The sequence below is a fragment of the Neofelis nebulosa genome, chromosome 15 (assembly GCF_028018385.1).
Source record: "Neofelis nebulosa isolate mNeoNeb1 chromosome 15, mNeoNeb1.pri, whole genome shotgun sequence".
Lineage (NCBI taxonomy): Eukaryota > Metazoa > Chordata > Mammalia > Carnivora > Felidae > Neofelis > Neofelis nebulosa.
In genome coordinates, this window is record NC_080796.1 from 27687674 (window position 1) to 27706649 (window position 18976).

Consider the following 18976-nt stretch of genomic DNA (forward strand, 5'->3'; position numbering starts at 1 on the left):
GGTTTGACAGGGTGAGAAAAGGCAGCACGTCAAGATCTGAGGTCAAAATTTAAAACCTGCGAAGAGAAGGAGGAAAAATGTGGAGTGAAGCAACAGTAAATCTTCTGGAATGAGCAGGTGGGTAGCTTTCCTTTGGATATGATATGTTTTATATATAAATATTATATATCATAAATATAAGAAAAAATATATATTTAAATAGTGGTTTAGGAATAATAAAGGTTGCTCCAAGTGCTAAATTTCTTACTCCTCTCCGTTACAAGTTGGACCTGGGCTGAGGGATCAACGTTTTTCTTTCTTCCTGTTTGAGAAATTGATACAGTGGTCGCGTTTGCTTTGAATCCTCCAGACTGTCCAGAGTATGAAGAGGAAAATATATTTGATGTGGGGAACACGGCCCCCCACCCCCGAGCATTAATTTGGGTGACCCCCTTTCCTCCTCCCCTGTCTTCAGCCCAAGACTGGAGAGCAAGGTCAGGAGAAACATGAACAGATCTGAACAGGCAAAAGTTCCACACTGAGATGCTTTGGAGACGCTAAAAAGTGAGTTTCCTCCCATCTCACCCCACCTACCATGTTCTCCAGGCAGACTGATGTCAGAACTTATTGTCTGGGGGTACAGCACATAAGCTATTTGTAGAGTTTTAAAACACTAAAGGAGGGTAATTTAAAAGAAATCTAGAGCACCGTTAACGTTTTCTTCTCCTGCTGGGGGATGGAGAAGACATTGCGTCCCCTTCCCTGCCTTTTCCTGCTAGATCTCGCCGTCACACTTCCAATTACAGATTGACTCCCTCTCTGCCCGCTGCAAGGACGGGGTACCCCTCAACGGCGGGGGCACCCAGGTGTGACTGGACTTCCAGGGAACAGTGCTGGCCAGAAATAGGGAAGCAGATGAGCCTTTCAGGCGGCTCTCCAGGCAAAGTCCGGTGGACAGCGACACACCCTGGTCCTTAAAACTATCATTCCCACGGGATTTTCAGTGCTGGACTTGAGCTGTGGCACATATAGTTCCCTGTATAAGGCGTTCCTAGGGGGCCCGACTCCTGAGCTTACATTTCTTAGGCGAAAAGGCCGTGGAGCTACGGGAAGGCTCTTTGGAAGACGCCAGCCGCCTCTGCTTGGTCCCTTCCCTCCGCCCTCGTGCAAGCAGCCTCTCTCGTGGGGGATTCTCCCAGGACTGGGGCCAGCGCCAATCAGGTGGCTCGGTACCTGCCCCCAGCCCGGGCCACCTGGAGGGGCGATGAGGCTGTCGGCTCCGTGCAGGGGCAATTCTCAGAGCGCCGGGGAACGCACAGGAGCCTCACGTGGGCAGCCCCAGGCCCAGGCGCTCAGCAGGACGCGCGCAGACCGGGTGCCCACCCAACGCGCGAGTGGACGCGGGAAAGGAGCTGCTCAGTCGCGGTAACGGGTTAGGGTGTTCCTCGAGCGAGGTTCCCCGAAGGAAGAAAAGGAGGGACGGGGCGGAGCGGGGCGGGCCAAGGATTCCTTCCCCGCCCCCCACCGGGGCGCCCGGCTCCGCGCGGGGAGGTGCCGGGCCGGGGCGTACTTCCGAGGGCGCCTTAGCACCGGGGTAAGCGCGCCCCGGGGCCACCTTCCCCGCGCGCCCCTATCTTGACCGCGGCCGTGCCGGACTGGGTCTGGGTCGCCGCTTGGCTCTCCCGCTCCGCACCGCGGGCCGCGCGCTCCGAGGGGGTGGGTGGGTGGGGGGGGGGGGTGGACGTCTCCGGCCTCGTGGCCAGGCCGCCGGTCGCGCTGTCCCCGCCTCGGGGCCGGACTTGCCGAGTCCCCGTCCCCGCCTGCGTCGCTGCCGCGCGCTCCTGCTCCGCGAGCGCCTTCCGCCGGCCGGAGCGCACACGGACCCGGCAGCCGCGCCTCGGCGCCCTCCAGCACCCGGGAGCATGCGGCGGCCGGGGCCCGCGACGATGCACGCTCGGCGGGACCGCGGGGCGCGCGTGAGTGAGCCGGGCCGGGGCTGAGCACCGCGGTGGGTGGGTGCGGGGCGAGCGGGCGGGCGGGACGCTCCGCCGCCGTCGGTCTGTGCGTGCGGGTTCCTCCGAGCGCGCGGGCGCCTCTGCGCCAGCCCTGCACCCTGGTGATCCTGCTCAAGTTTGACCACGCTAGGAGGGCGGAGGTGCGTTCGCGGTGCGGGGTCGCCATCTCCGCCAGGCCGTCCGGGTCCAAGACAGCCGGCGCCGACGTCTGCCTAAGGGACAGAGAAACCGGACTGTCACCCGGGCCGCTGTCCGTTTCCTCCCGAGGAGGGAGCTTGCGTCCCGCACCCCTATCCCCAGGGCCGTGCGCGGCGGGCTGGGCTGGGGGCTCCGGCCACATCGAAGCTTCGCTCAGCGGCCGGAGGAGGGTTTGGCTCAAATAGAGCAGGGCAGGAGCGGAGAGCAGTGTCGGGCTAGGCCCGGCGTCCCCCTGCTCCCGTCCTCTTCACCCTAGCTGGCTGGGGTGGCTTGGGTAGAGTGCCCAGCGCGGCGCCCCGGAGACCTCCTGCCCGGGTGGCTTCGTCCGGTCTCTGCGCTTCCCGAGGCCGCGAGGGAGGGCAGGGATGGAGCTCGGTCTTCTCTGTCGGTGCCCTTGGGCTGCATACACCACCCGTGCTTTTCTGTCACACTTGGGCATTCCTTTTCTCTGGGTGGAACTGTGGGGCCCCAGAAGTTCGCTCTTCCTAGCAAGTTGGCCGCGGCGGGAAGGTGGTGGGGGGCAGGTGTGCAACCGCAGGCAGCCCCCACTCCCCCCTGCAGTCAGTTGAGGCACTTTATCCCGTCCTTTCCAGTCTGCCCAGCCCGGGACCCTCCTTGAGGAGGCCACACTCGTGGCCCGGGGCTGGAGGACCCTGGCTGGAGCTGGGGGTTCAGTGCAACTGGCAAGGGTGACGTCTACCTAGTCAGATCTCTGTGCCCTGTCCCGCGTCCTCCAGTGGTTGAGCCAGACTCACGTTTTATACCGCGTGAGAAACAATGATGGGGGGACTTCAGATCTGGAAAAGTGCACTTTGCCTGAGATTTGCTGCGATTTGGGGTGTTCTTAGGGGGGTAGAGTGGGGGTGGAAGGCAACTTCCTTTCTGTGCTAATAAAGTGCTTGGAAGTACATTTGGCCCCTGCCCCTTCCCTTTATACTGGCAGAGGTAGATCAAAGGGGAGAAAGAGCAAAGGCATATTCTCTGGGAGCAATGATAATTTCTCAGACCCCTCTCCAGAGGTTCCAGCTCCCGTGTCTGTAGGGATCTAAACCAGTACGTAGAGACAGGGGTCGTGTTGGCACTCGGGGTGGCTCAGCTGTGGTCTTAGGCAAATCAGCTGCACCCTCCTCACAGTTCCCCCTACTCACAAGCAGAGCAGGGACAGGATTTCTGCCCTCCTGGGGAGATGACCATGAGTGAATGAGAGAGGACCATGTGTGAATGGGAGAAGCCTCTGAAGTCCTCTGGGGGTGGGGGTAGGGTGTGTGTGTGTCATATGCATGGGTAGAAACCCTGGTGGTGGGTTTCACTGGCATTCCTGCCAGAACCGGAAATTTGCATTTAGTGACCTTATCAAAACCAGTGCTCAGGAAAGGCAGAATGGGCTCCAGTGCTGATGAGAGCAAGTGCCTCACATTTTGCTCAAGGATCTCTGCTTTGTCTCCAGTGTGCCCATCTGTAATTGGAAATGAGCTCTGCTTAGCTCAGAGCGGCTTCAGTCTGAGCGCAAACATCATCCGGCAACAGGGGGGCCTGTCTTGGTACGGAAACGACCCACCCTCACCCAGAGACCCAGGGTAGGATTTTAGTGATGTCTCCCCATAACCTTGGAAAGGAGGCTGGCGGCAGGGGGTGGGGGGGTGGGGAGATCGTAGCAGAAACTGGGAATCGTCTTGGTGGCCCCTTTATCCTCAGAATGGCCCTGGCTGGTCTCGTCAGTTGTGGAAAGTGCCCCGAGGTTTAGAATCTGGCCTGATGATCATTAGCACTAAGGAAAACTGCCACCACGTATTGAGTACTTTCTATATGTCAGACACAAGGCTCTGCTAAATCAATATTATTATCCCTGTATTTCACACGAGGAGGCTGAGTTTGGGAGAGGTTAAATAACTTGCTAAGACCCTAAAGTGAGTCCGTGGCAGAGCTGTTCTGTGAAGCCAGGTGTCTCAGTTCCAAAGCCCCCTGCTCCCTCCACATGGCTGTTCTTCTCCCATTAGGAACGGACACATGTGGTAGCTGAAAATCCAGAACCGTTGTGAATAAACACTATTTGGAGGTGCAAGAGATGTTTGTGACCCCGTTAGGCTTTAGGGAAGGTGTTGGCCAGGTAACTGCTTGCTCTTCATTCCCTCTAGGACCCATGGGTTTAATCATACACAAAGGATTGATCCTTTAACATGTAGACTGCAAACTGGCGGCAGTGGGGCAATGGCCTACTTATTTCCCTTTCTGTTAGCAAACATCAAAAAGATGGATAAACTGCTAATGAGGTTCTAGAAAAACAGCCCCTCCATACGTTGCTGTTGGAAGAGTAAATGGGTACAACTTCTTTGGAGGGTGTTTTAGAACCATCTACAAAAATTAGAAATGCCCATGCCATCGGACCCAGTGATTCCATTTTTAGGGGTTGAACTTGTCCTTACACTTGCCCATGGGCACAAAGACATATGTACAGTGTAGCACTGAAAGTATAGCACTGAAAGAACAATCCACGTGCTCATCAAAGATGAACTTGCTGAATATCTTGTGGCACCTCCAGGCAGTTGGATACTGTGCTATTCATTCATAAAAAGAGACTTGGGAATTTCTCTGTAACTGACATGGAATGATTTCCAAGATATATGGCTAAGTGGAAAACATGCATAGAGTGTCTCTATGATGCTGTTTATGTTATAAAAGAGGAGGAAGAAGGAGAATTCCAAGATGTTTGCTTGTGTATGCATAGGTATGTCCAAAAAACCTGATAAGATCTGTTGCCTTCAGGAAGAGCAGACCTTTAAACCCTTCTGTACCCTTTCAATTCGGAACCATAGGGATGCATTAACTATTTAAAAAATTTTTTTTAACGTTTATTCATTTTTGAGACAGACAGAGCATGAACAGGGGAGGAGCAGAGAGAGAGGGAGACACAGAATCTGAAACAGGCTCCAGGCTCTGAGCTGTCAGCACAGAGCCCGACGCGAGGCTCGAACTCACAGACCGTGAGATCATGACCTGAGCCGAAGTCGGACGCTTAACCGACCAAGCCACCCAGGCGCCCCAGATGCTTTAACTATTTTAAAAAATCCTCTTTCCTTGTCCTGTGCCTGATACATTCCCTCAAGCTCTTCTCCGGGTGAACGGTGTGGAGGTGGCACCCCCACCCTCAGCTTGCTTGAGGGGTTCCCTTTGGGGTAAAAGCCAAAGGTCCCTGAGAACACACAGGGTCCCTCAGCTCTGGGCCATCCAGAATTCCTTTAAATACGTGGGTTGTGCTTGGAAAGCTGGAGGGAGAGGTGCCTTTAGACACCTTTCTGAGGTGGGTAGGCAAGATATGACCCTCTGGCCTTGAAAACAATATGAAGAAGTAGAAACTTTTTTGCCCTAATATTCCCTTATACAAGAGAAACTGCCAGCACCGGGGTAGCCTCAGTGGGGCCGGGGGTGGGCGGGAGTAGGGGGAGCACTGTGCCTCGTCATCAGTGAGGGCAGTAAGTCTATTTCTGGTGTTGTATTTGGACTTCAGAAAGGAGAGGGAGAGAGATACACTTGAATGAAAAGTTTTGAAAATTATTCTGGGGTCTCGGGCTGTTTTGTCCCAGAGGAAGGAAGAAGGTTATTGACGTATCTGTAATGGCATCAGTTGGTATGTTCTGGAATGCCCCTTTGGGTGTCTCCCATCAGCACAGATGTCCAGCCCCTGCCCTGCTCCCCAGCCAAGAATTCCCTTCTGCTGATCACCTACCGTGGAGGCTGCTGGATGCATGAAGGGGATGGGAGTAAGTATTAGGAACTGCCTTCCCTCCTTCAGGTAAACAGGCCGTTGAATAGCAGAAGCAGAAGAAAGACTTTGTTCCAGCCACACGAGAAGGGACCTTCCAGTAGGTGGGAAGCCTTTGTTAGGAACTTTCTGTGTGCAGGTACTCCGCTAAGCATTCTGCCTACCTCATCTCATTTAATCTCCTGATCGGGTATGTGTGAGAGCCCAGGCTCTTTGCCATCAAGCAGCACCTTTTTTGCTCTTTCTTCGATGACTTTCTTTCCTGCATAGTAACCTGCACCAGAGACACAAGAGCATCCCAGGTGCTCGGAGACTTGGTTTGGGTTATAACAGTGTGTAGCTGAGCACTACATACTTTGATGGATGAGCTGGAATATTTGCAGTCTGGGTAGGTTTGTACAGGGCACAGTTCAGGGACAAAGCAGTTAGCATTCTTGGTTCAGGGTCCCATCTTTCCTGCTTCTGTCTCTGTGTGTACATTAGGGCCAGGCCGAGTGGACTGTGAGTGTGATGTTCCCCAGGGATGGAAGGAGGAAAGGGAGTGCTTGTGAGGGTCGGTGTCTGCACCCAAGGAAGGTGGGCAGGGTGGCCCCTGGACCCCCCAGGTCTGTGCTGGGGATCTGTCTGCTATTTGGCAGAAACAGCCTGAGAGCCAAGGGCCTGGCTCATTGCACACCTTTCTCCTCCCACACAGCTTGCTGGCCAGGGCTTGCCTCTGACTCCCACTCCACTTCAAAAAGAAACCGCTCAAATTTTCCCCCAAATGAATTCTAGCGCAAAGGCAGCTACTGCTGTGGGGTTGAGAGCAAGAAGCTGGGCTAGGCTCTCAGCTAAGTCTGCCAGAACCTAGCCATGAGGGAGAAAGCCAGACGCCTGAATGGTTTGTTTTTAAAAAGTCCTCTTATGATACCCCAAAAATGATGTTTGCACAGCAGAGCAAAATAGTAGTGGCTGATCAGTGTAATACATGCCAGAAAGTGAGTATTGCTCAAGGCACTGGGAAGATTGAAAGATGAGCAAGCCGTGGTTCCTGGGCTCGAGTTGCCCACAAGGCAGTGTGGGAGAGGAACATTCGTGTCAGCAGCAGGATCCTGCAGACTGAAGAAGCACGTGCTAAGTAGAGGTACAAATGGCATGTGGTCAGGTGTCGAGGGGTGACCGTGAGCCAGAGGCTGGCCCCAGTAATTTGGTAGATTGTTAAGGTCTTTTTTGGAGGAAGTGATTTTTGAGCTGGTCTTTGAAGGTTAAGTATGATTTTGATAGACAAGCTCAGAAGAAAGGGCAGAAGAGGCCAAGAGAACGGTTTCGGTAGAATATGGAGCGTTTGAAGATACATTCATATCAGTAATGTCATTATTTACTCAACTTCTGCCACAGACATAATACATGGCATTTTCAGGTGCTTACAGAGTAAAACTGTTTATGTCCCCATAAGATAGGCAATCACAATGATTTTTTTTTTTTTTTTTTGGTGGTAAATCAACAGAGCTTGATGACGGATTAGATATTAGAAGGGCTTCTCGGAGGCACAAGGCTCTAAAACCATATTAGGCTTCTATCAGATTCATTTTACTTGTTAAAATAACAACGGGTGATATCGGACGTGTGTGAACTCGACATGTCAGTCCTATCAAACCACTGAATGACCATGAGCTTTCCAGTGGGGAGGCAGCGGGGTGCCAGGAATGGGGGCTCCAGTTCTGCCTCAGCATTTTATTCTGTGTTCACTCATGTATTCACTCGTTCATTTATTCCTATGGGCAATGAAGATGATCCATGTGCCCGAGCCAAGTGCTGGGCTGGCTGGGGGCAGGGGTGAGTGGAGAGAGAGAGAGAGGGAGAGGGGGAGAGAGAGAGAGACAGACAGAGAGAAGGGAAAGTCAAGGGCCCTGTAGCCTCCAGGAGCTTGTAGTACACGGGAGATATCACAGGAGAAGGTGATAAATGCCATAATAAAAATAGCAACAAAAGGCTGTGGGAAAACGTAATATGTGCTCAATAAATGCTTATTGCTAGAACACATAAACATCATGATTGGCAGTACCAGATATCACCAAGAGAACAAATCAGAGGGCTAAAAATATTTCTTTGGATTTGGCCAGTGGGTCTCAAAACACTTGTTCATGTCATGAAACCCATGGAAATTATGGTGCTTGCTGGAGAATACCATAGAATTTTGAAAGGGCTGAATATATAATTTTGAGCTAAATCAGAGAGCATCTTATGCTAGATTCTACTACAGGCATAGAATAGCAGACACCAAGTTTTAAGAAAGAAAACTTTATGAAACAAAAGCCTTAAATTGAGGATATTCTGTGAGTTAATTTTTTTTTTTCTATGAATCGGGGAAAGCCTGCCAAGATTCTATTTTAGTGCAGGAAACCCTCAGTCCAGCTGGTAGAACACCAGGGATCCACAGGCGCATAGTTTTGGCAGTTTGAAGGTTGTTGATGACTCTAGCAAGGGCAATTTCAGGAGAGTAATGAGGCCAGAAGCCCGATAGAATTGGGTTGCATTTTCATGATGTCAACCAAGTATTTATTGAATGTCACAGGGGATACAGTGTGTGTGTGTGTGTGTGTGTGTGTGTGTGTTGGAGAAACCAGAACTGTCAAAGTCCCAGCCTTCATGGAGCTTGAAGTCATTCAGGGAAACAAACTTGTCACAAAGTAAATGTAAAGTGCCACTTATACAAGCAATAAAGTGGAGGTCCATGGCATTGTCAGGGTGTTTCATAGGAGGTCTGGGCCGCTCAGGGAGGATCTGGGAAGTCATCCTGGGGAAATGATAGTTCAGTAGTCCTGGAGAGTGAGTAGGAGAGAAGGAGGTGAGTGGGGTTTTGGACCTGAGAGAGGATATTCTGGGAATGGGGGAGGGTCTTGGCTAGAGCAGGCATAGCATTTTGAGGTGCCAAAGGCCAGTGGCCTGGGGTGCCTAGAGGGAGAGGGAGAAGCATGTGAGATGAACAGGAGAGGCAGGAGGGAGTTAGAACACTCAGTCTTATCAGCCACGGTAGGGATTCTGATGTTGATTCTACAGGAACAGGTAATCACAGAAGTCCTTAAGCAGGAGGGTGATATAGTCAGATTTCCTACTTTAGGAAGATCTCTGTGGCTGTAGGGTGTGGACAGTATATTTGAGGTGGCCAAGGGAAGATCCGGGGAGACATCTCGAGAGATGGTTGTTTACACTGGGACATTTGTAGTGGAGAGAGAAAGAAGACAGAGTTGAGAGGTTTAGAAGTGAAATGGACAAGAAGTGATGGTTTGGTCAGAAGGGAGTTTTGGGGACGAGCCCTGGGCTCCCAGCTATGTAGCGGTGGATAGGGGTACCATTTCCTGAGACAAATGACATGAGTTCAGTCTCAGCATGTTGTGCTTGAGGAGCCTTTGAACCATCTGGGTGGAGGGAGAGCGGCCAAGGGGATATATGGGCAGGAGTTTGAAGGAGAGGTCTGGGCAGGATCTATGCCCCCATAAGCTGTCAACATCCAGCTCCATGGCATGGAGGAGGCTGCCGAGGAAGGAAGGACAGGCTTAGAAGAGAAGGCCTGGGGTTAACTTCGAGTTAGGATGGGCCTAGAAAGGAAGCAGAGAAGGATGATCTAGAGAGATAGGAGAAAAGCCAGGAGTGGGAAATGTCACGAAAACCAAGGGCAGAGTGTTTCTTGAATAAGAGAAGAGGAAGCATAGTCCATTATGATGAGGACCAATGAAAGTCCATTGGCTTCAGAAACAGAGATCACAGGTGATTTAAACAATAGTTTCAGGGATGTGATGGGCAAAAGTCAGACTGTAGTTGGCGGAGGGGGAAGTAGACACTGAATGTGCAAATAAGTCTTTCCAGAGGTTTGGAGAGGTTGGGTGGTTTTGTTCTGTTTTAATGGGGGACAGTTGAGCACCTTTACATGGCAGTGTGAAGGATCCAGTTGAATGGAAAAGCTATCGGTTCAAGGAAGTATAATTCATAATGTGAGGTCCCTAAGAAAAATGGGTGGACAGCATCAACCAAGCAGGTGGAGGGAATAGGCCTTAGGATGGAGAGGGGCCATGCTCTGGGATAACTGGAGAGAGGGAGGGGAGGAGAAGGCTCATGCCTGTTTGTTTTTATGAGATGGTGGAAGATGAGGATGTTTCCATCTGATGAAGAGAAGGAAGGATGGTAAGAGGGGAGAAAGGATGGAGGACGTTTACTTTAGAATGGGGGTGGTGAGAACAGTGAAGAGAGGAGGGGTGAAGACACTAGTCAAAGGTGATACTAGTCGAGCATGTATTAGCCGGGTGACATTGAGTCCATTTTCTTACCTGTAAAATGGGAATGATACCCACGATGCTTACCCTACAGAGTTCTGCCTGGCACGTAGAACACCATCAACAAAGGCCTGCTGCTGTTTTGACTTTTCTTCTCACCGTCAGTGGCTAGCCTAGTGCTGAACACATAACTGGGTTTAGTATGAAAGAGTCGTCAACACTTCCAGGTACTTAGTACCTAAAATTTAGACGGACGTCTCTCCTTACACCACTTGTCTCCCTTCCATCTGTAAAGCACTAGCCTCTTTCCTTCTCTAAGCAATTGGAAGCTTTTCTGCTGCTTAATGCTTAGGGATTCATTTATATGTGGTGCTTAGCCAGGGCAGATTCTATTAGGGGAGTTAAGCATATGGACAGGGCACTGGGCCAGGGTGAGAAGAGACGAGGTTCAATTAATTCAAGAGCCCAATCTCCTCTGGCCTCATTGATACACAGAGGACAGGGCATCTGTGGGACTCACGCCTTCATCACTTTCCTAATATCCAGTGAAGCCAACTCTGAACCAGGCCTGTACCCGGGGCTGAGATACAGAGATGAATAGGAATGGTTCCTGCCCTTGTGATATTAATGTGATCAGATAAATGTTGTAATGGCTGCATCCCATGCTGGGGAGCATAGAAGAAGGAGCCCTTGGCTGTGCCCGGGCTAGGCAGGGAGGGCTTCCCAGAGGAGGTAGTGTTTGAGCTGGAATGTGAAGATCAACATCTTTGTAGAGCAGAAAAGGGAAACAGACAAGGAGGAAACATCTTTGCAGGTAAAAAGGGAAGTCTTTGGGGCCTTCAAGGCGCAGTTAGGCCCGGGAAGCTCAGGAGACGGTGGGGGGAAGCAGAGACTGAATTTGGTCCAGCAACGTCAGAGCAGGAAATGCCAGGCGATGGGGAGGGGGTGAGATACAGGACGGCAGGCTGGTGTTCTGCCTCCTGGCCTAAGGACCTGGAATTGAACCTGTGGGAGTGGTAGAGCCACTGGAGGTTTCTGAACAACGGCAGAGTGATTGGTCAAGGGTCAGTGGCGGTAGTCTAGGCGAGGGTTGACCGCAGGACAGTTTCAGTGATATGGGTCCAAGGTATGGTCATTGCTAGTGAATGAGTGAAATGAAACTAAAAGCCAGTGGCATTAAGGAAGTTGTGGAAATACGATGCTAGGGCATTTGGAGAGGCCATCTTTGTGTGTATTGAAACTTTCTAGGATGATGACAGAACCTTAAATGAAGGGGGACAATTGCTAACGTCCTCAATGAGTGAGGGAGAGGCAGTGGTGTGGTGAAGGATAGAGTGAAGAATAATCAAATATCATGGACCTCAAAGGGATAAGGATTTTGACAAGATAACAGAAATGAAACACTCTAGACTCTAATTCTGGAAAACAGAATAAACTCCTGAAAGGACTGAACCGTTGTTTATTTCCAAGGCGAGGGGGCCACCAAAAAACAGGTGGAATGTATTTCCAAGCTGCTGGACCACTGAGTACCGCTCGAGGACACCCTACAACATCACAGATGGGTGGCCGCCGGTTCGAGATCTCAGAAATCAGCTGAGTCCTCGTGATGGCACCACGATCCATGATGCTGTCCTTGCTGGAGTCCATTTCCCAGGCCCCTCAGAGAATCATTTCCAACATCTTTGCTGAGGTCTTGCTGATACCAAGCATGTCCTCTCGTTGTGGCAGAGGAGTTAGGCACCCAGCACCCTTCACCTCAGGGGGCTGACAGCTCAACACCAGATTTCTCTTAGCAGATGGGTCTCATTGCCCGCTTTCTTCTCTGCTGGGCATACTCTGTACCCAGTGTTGTGCTGGGGACATTGGAGGAATCAGAAAAATCCCAGACATGGTCCGTGCCCTCAAAGATCTCAGGGTCTAAATAGAAAAGCCAGACTGGCACACCTGGAACAGCGATGCCCTTTGTTGTTTGGTTTAAGGGAGAGGTGGTTGGGTGCAGGAAGGAAAGAAGGTAGATGTACTGCAACTGTCTAGTCAAGAGTTGAGACACATGGAAAAGACAGAGTAAGGAACCTAAAATGACCTGCAGATTTTTGAATGTGGGGAGTAGGCCTGGCAAGTGGGGGTGCCGTTCTGAGAGACAGGAAGTACAACAGAGGAGAGACTTGGAAGGGCGGTGAAGAGCTCTGACTTGAAAATGGACAGTTTGCAGGCTCATTTATAAATGACACAAGTTAGATGTGGAGCTCGGTTGCCTTTGTTGATGTGACTGTATTAAGAGTAAGTGTTTTAACAAAGGGAAAAAAGTTAATGAGGAGGCAGATGAAGACGATGGTCATAAAAGGATGGAGAACGGATGTACTTTAGAAACATTTAAGGGATAAAGTGAGCAAGATTTGGTGGCTGAGTGGATTTGAGGGGAGAGGTGGAGGGGGGAGACTGCAGTGATTCACACACCGCTGGGCTTGGGGACTGGGGGGATGGTGGTCCCATTAATTAGGGGGAGAAAGGCAGGAAGGCAAGCACTTCGAGGGGGAAGAGCAGGTGAGATGATGGCGTCTGTTGGAGGCCATTCGAATGAAAGATTCCCGTAGGATGGCTAAGTAGACTGTGTCCAAGCGCCAGTTGGTGGTGCAAGTCTGAAAACCAGGCCAGCCGAGCTCATAGCTCTGTGAATTGCCCATGGGCAGGCGAGGGCCTAAGGAAGGCATGGGAGGGCAAGAATGGAGCCTTGGGAAGGATTCACGTATAGGAGGGGAGTGGTGTAGAGGGGACAGTCTAAGAGGGAATAGTCGGGATGGCATGAGTTGAACCAGGAGAGGTAGTGTGATGAGTGGCTGATGAGGAGAAAAGTTAAGGGATAAAGAGTTTCAAGTAGGAGTGGGTAGTCAACGTAGATTGTTTGGGAGGGACAGCACGCGGGTCATTGGAGATCTTTGTCAGAAGTGATTTCAGAGTAGCCGGTGGGAGCTGGAGGCAGATTTCAGTGAGTTCGCAATGAATAAGTTATGAGAAAACAGAGAAACAAGTGTACAGAAACATTTGAGGAGTTTTGCTGTGAAGAGGCAGAGAAATGCAGCAGTATCTGGATGATTATCATCCAGATGTGGAGACACCAAGTTTAGGCTTTTTAAAAAATGTTTATTTTTGAGAGAGAGAGAGAGAGCACAAGCAGAGGGAGGGGTAGAGAGAGAGAGGGACAGAGGATCCAAAGCAGGCTCTGCACTGACAGCAAAGAGCCTGATGGGGGGGCTCGAACTCACAAACTGTGAGATCATGACCTGAGCCGAAGTCAGGCACTTAAGGAACTGAGCTACCCAGGCGCCCCAAGGCTTTTATTCCTAGTGGCTTTGTTGGGAAAGAGAATAGAGACAGTTGGGATAGTAGCTATAGGGGGATGTGAGGTGAAGCGATGGGTTGTTTTCAGAGTGGAAGGAACTCGATCATGTCCATGGGCCAAGGGTTTAGAGATAAGAGAGGAAGTGGGAAGCCTGGACTGGAAGGAGAGGGGGAGGTGGGTGTTTGACGGGGAGAAAGCTGCAGTTTCTTGGAAACAGGCTTTTCGTGGTTTAGGAGAAGAACAATAGAAAGAAAAAACCTGCTCCCCTCCCACCCCATCAGCCTTCCCCCCCACCCCACCTGTGTGTCTGCTCATGCTCCCACTTATCTCAGACCTACCCTTACGAGGTAAGTTTGAGTAAGTGTGAAGGACACGGAGATTCTATGTCTCCGTAGACACTAGAAAGAGTTCTTTCCTGCCCCTTACCTCTCTTCACCTCATTAGCCACTTCATCGGAATTCCTGGCCTTCTGCACATCCATCCATCTGTCCAGGACTGACTTGGAGGAGGTATGAATTGGTAGGGCCGTGCAGGGTGTTACAGTTTTTATATACTTTCTTATCAGGTGGCAAATGGCCACTTCCCGGAGTTCCTTGAGTCCCCCACCCCTGGGGCTGCTCCCGCACCCTCCCTTAGGGCATCCAGACTCCCCACAGTCCAGCGACCAGAGGGAAAATGCCTCCTCTTCCCAGCTCCAGTGCTATGGTGGGCATCAGTTCTGATCGGTCCTGATGTGCCCTGCCGGTTATGAAATAGGTTTAATAACACCCCTTCATCACCTGTCAGTTTTTCCACCCAGCTCCCTATGGAGGGAGGCTCACCGCAGACACTGAGCCAGGTGCTGGAGATAAAATGGTGAAGAACGCAGGCAAGGTTTCTGCCTTTGTGGAAACTACAGTCTTGAGCAGTATTTTCTTTTTTCTTTTCTTTTCTTTTCTTTTCTTTTCTTTTCTTTTCTTTTCTTTTTTCTTTTCTTTTCTTTTCTTTTCTTTTCTTTTCTTTTCTTTTCTTTTCTCTTCTCTTCTTTTCTTCTCTTCTCTTTTGTTTTCTTTTCTTTTTTAAAAATGTTGATTTATTTATTTTGAGATAGAGAGAAAGATCACGAGTGGGGAATGGGCAGAGAGAGAGGGAGAGAGAGAATCCCAAGCAGGCTCCACAAGGTGAGCACAGAGCCAGATGTGGGGCTCAGTCCCACAAACCATGAGATCATGACCTGAGCCAAAATCAAGAGTCCGATGCTTAACCAGCTGAGCCCCCCAGGCGCCCCCATGAGCGGTATTTCTCAGTCGAATCACCACTGACAGTTCTTTGTTGTGGGGGGACTGTCCTGTGCATCGTAGGGTGTTAGGCGGGATCTCTGGCTTCTGTGTGCCTAGATGCTAGCTGCACCCTCCCCCAGTTGCGACAGCCGGAAGTGTGTCCAGACATTGCTGAATGTCCCGTTGAGGGACAGAAACCCCCTCCCCCCATTGAGAGAATAAAAAGTATTATCAAACAGCTGATCACAAAAATAAAAACACAATTACCAAGTATAAAGATAGCCTGACAAAACATAAGCGTGTGCCATGACAGAGGAAGAAAGGAGACTTATTTTAGGTTCAGTTATAAAGCAAGGCTTCCTGAACGAAGTAACCCTGAGGCAGAAGCCTGGGGGCTGAGAAGGAGCCAGTCACACGAGGAATGAGGGACTGAACGTCCCTGGTGGGAGAAGACCCCAATACAAGAAAGGGCCCTGGCTGTTTGAAGAACAGAAGGAAAGCTCGTTGGCTGGGGCTTAGGGACCAAAGGGGAGAGCGGTGCGAGATGAGACTGGAAAAATTAGTAGGGACTACATTATGCTGGGCCTCATAAACTGTGTGTTTTAAGAGTAATTCAAATATTTGTGCAGTGGTTTTTTTTTTTTAATTTTTTTAAATGTTTATTATTTTGAGAGAGAGACAGAGCATGAGTGGGGAGAGGGGGAGAGAGAGAGGGAGACACACAAGCAGGCTTCAGGCTCCGAGCTGTCAGCACAGAGCCTGATGCGGGGCTTGAACTCACAAACTGTGAGATCATGACCTGAGCCGAAGTCGGATGCTCAACCGACGCCCCTGTACAGTGTTTTAAGTAGGAATGAGACACACCCAGGCTGATGTCTGAAGATCATCTGTCTGCTGAGTGGCAGTCAGTCGGAAAAGGACTAAGTGGCCGAGGCAGGAGACGGGGGGTAGCCTGAAGCCTGGCACTGGAGACAGAGAGATATAGATGGACTTGAGATTTGCCCCACCTGTTCGTGATGTCTCACATATTTTGGCCATACTCAAGGGTTGGCAGTACTGGTTCTGGGACTGCCTTTATTCAGTAACACTTATCGAGCGCCCACTGTATGCCCAGCATGTAAGACACTGGCCCCGTCAGCTCCAAGTCTTGTAGGGACACGGACACAATTCGATCTGGGTGCAGAGGTGCGTGACCCTATAGGCGTGAGGTGCCACAGAAGTCTGTGGAGGTGGCGCTGGTCTGACCTGGGAGCGGGGAGGGTCAGGGAAAACTGCACCAGTTGATAAGAAAAAAATCAGTGAATCGAGTGAAGGGAAGAACGCACATGCCAGGCTTCGCACAACCTGGCAGAGACCCAGAGGGTGCAAACAGCATGGCGGGGCAGAGGCAGAAGACCCAGGGCAGGGACAGGTAGGGGAAGAGGCTGGAGGGGTCGGCAAGGGCCAGACCATGACAACAAACCCAACCTTTGGGCCTCAAGGGCCAACTGACAGTGCGGTGAAAACAAGAGCCGATGCAAGTGTGGGGGTTCCAGTCTAGTCTCTTGCAGGACACCCGCTCTTGCCACCAGAGGGTCCTGTCAAAGTCTAGAACTGCTGAAGGTCTGCCGGTGTTCCTCTCATCTCCTTTGTCTCCCGAGGCTCCCCACAATGGCTCCCTAGTGTCATCATCCCACCGGAGCCTGGCACACCAAGCGACATGTACTTTCATTGACTGCCACCCTCTAAACCCCTTCACTCACGCTGCTCCCAAAAATCCGAAAAGAGAAAACACAAGATTTTTTTCTCACAGTGAAAGTGATGAATAGCAACGGACCTGTTTAAAATAAGAAGGAATTTCTCCAGTGAACTGGCAGCCGCTTAAAATGATGTCGGAACATATTTTACCTGAAAAGATATTCATGACGTACTGTTCGATCATAAGGTGGAGCGAGTACGGAACCCCAGGGAGCAGAAGCGTGTGCGGGTGTGTGGAGGAGAGGATGACAAAGTGTTAACTGTGCTTATCTCCAAGTGGACAGAAGCACAGGGGATTTTAGCTGTGGGCGTTCGACTCACCTATTTTTAAAATTTTCTAGTATGAGATTATTTTATGATAAGACATAAACAACATACAAAGCTGCCCTGGGGGTCTGGTTGGCAGTGCTCCCAAGAGTCCTTGACCTCTAGCTGGTTACCCTGACTGCTCGTTGTAGACACGGCAGTATTTTTCTCCAGGAGGGCTGCAAGCAAGACTAACTCGTTATATGCTTTCCGTCCCGAGGATGACAGGAGCCAGGAAGGCATAAAGTCTTGTTACAATGACAGCCAGCCAACAGCCCAGCCGGTAGCCTTGATGTCTGTGTGTTTATTTATTAACGGGACTTTATGTATCCATCCTCCACAAGCTCCAGGAGCTCCCCAGCTGACTCTGATACAGATCATATTCTGAAAATGGTACAGCCCATCAGTCAGCATAAAAACAGGGCTGGCTCACCAGAGGATTAACACAAAAAGAACACTGTCCTAGGAAGCACAATGAACTGGAAGGAGTATTGACTGGGGCACGGCGTTAGGAGAAGGGAGTGTGGGGGAACAAGCTGGGTTCTTCAGTCACTTTTCTTAACCTGTCAATTATTGAATGCCTTTTCCCTGCCAAGCATGGAGTCTGTTTCTGTATATACTTTCTCCCATTTAAACTTCCCAACGGTTCTTTATTTTTAAGTTTTTTAATGTTTATTTATTTTTGAGAGGGAGAGAGACTGAGAGCAAGTGGGGGAGGACCAGAGAGACAGGGAGACGCAGAATCTGAATCAGGCTCCAGGCTCCGAGCTGTCAGCATAGAGCCTGACACAGGGCTTGAACCCACGAACCGTGAGACCATGACCTGAGCTGAAGTCGGTTGCTTAACCGACTGAGCCACCCAGGCGCCCCTAAACTCCATGACACTTCTATGAGGAATGATTCCCCTGTTGAAACAGGCTCAGGGAGAATAAATAACTAGTTAACAGCAGCTTAGGTTTTAACGTAGCTGTTTTTTCACCGAACACTACCCTTGCCTACACCTCCCTGCTTGAAGAATTCTGCTTAAAGGCGGGGAATTTTAAAGCTTGGAAAATGCCCCCATTGATTTGGGCTTAGAAGTTACTCAGCGTGCAGTAGATGCCAAATGCTCTTGTTGAATGGACGGAGGGATAGAGGGAGGGATGGATGAATGAACAAAAGAAAGCATGAGGTTTGAAAGGTCATATAATCACATAAAGGCAGAGAGAGATAATCACATCAGAAAGCTATCACCAAGATAGTTGCCACAAATGAATGTGGCCAGGATTCGGTAGTACTTTCTGTTGCTTACCCAAGAGTTACAAGAGATGGCTGTAATGGGAGTAAACATCAGGAGAGTCATTTTTCGAGGGCTGGAGAGAATTGGGGTCATGTGGGTATGTGGGTCGGGTCAGTGCTGTCATGGTTCAGGGTGGGGAGGGGCTAGCCTGACCGAGTTCCCGTGCACAAAGCTAGATGTCTGCTGTTCTCATTTGCAAATTGGTTTCCAGGGTCCTACCGGGTCCTAGCAGTCTGCCTAGGCCTGCTCCGTTCTCAGGGCCTACGGACAGAGGAGCAAGGAGGCCTCAAACAGGGAAGCTTCTTGGGCCGCTTGGGAAGAGCAAGGCTTTATTTCTTTATTTTTTTCAAGGTTGCAGCAAACTGACGGCCTTCCTTGGCTCCAACGAAGAGCTGTTTTTCTCCACATGTGCCGCTCAGAGATTGGTTACTGGGCCAGCAAGTAGAGATTGAGGAAAACCTTGGTTCGCATCCCTTATCTCCTCATTCATCTTCCCTGCTGTGCATAGAAGCTCGAGTACTCCTTGTTCCAGCTTGGCAACGGGAGGGAAGGCCACAGCGTCCAGACTACTGTGGGAGCCTGGAAGAGAAATGGTTCGGGCAACATGTTGGTCTTTGTCTTCCGGGAGCTCAGTTTCCTCTCAAGGAGAATACACGCTACCCATGGGGTTACAGAGCCACGCTGTTGAATCATGAAAATCCCGTGAGCGAGGTGGCCGCGGGACACCGGGCTGGCTAGTTTCTTCTTGTGAAAGATGAGGCAGTTGGGATGGCTTCTGCTTTTTCCGGTTCCCCGTCTGCTCTAAGAATGTGTGATTCTCCAGTCTAATATGTCTGCTAAGGTTGATCAGGAA

General features: G+C 50.6%; 1 protein-coding gene across 3 annotated transcripts in view; it reads left to right on the plus strand.

Moving 5' to 3' along the window:
* The first annotated feature begins 1168 nt into the window (after positions 1 to 1168).
* The window catches only part of FAM163A (family with sequence similarity 163 member A), an 80394-nt gene continuing 62586 nt past the window's right edge, over positions 1169 to 18976 (plus strand). The window contains exon 1 of one of the 3 annotated variants that reach the window (XM_058700411.1): positions 1169 to 1404. The gene's annotated coding sequence lies outside the window, so the exon portion shown is untranslated. Of the gene's footprint in view, positions 1405 to 1456; positions 1574 to 1816; positions 1956 to 18976 lie in introns of those variants that run through there. The other 2 variants (XM_058700412.1, XM_058700410.1) reach the window with 2 other exon arrangements.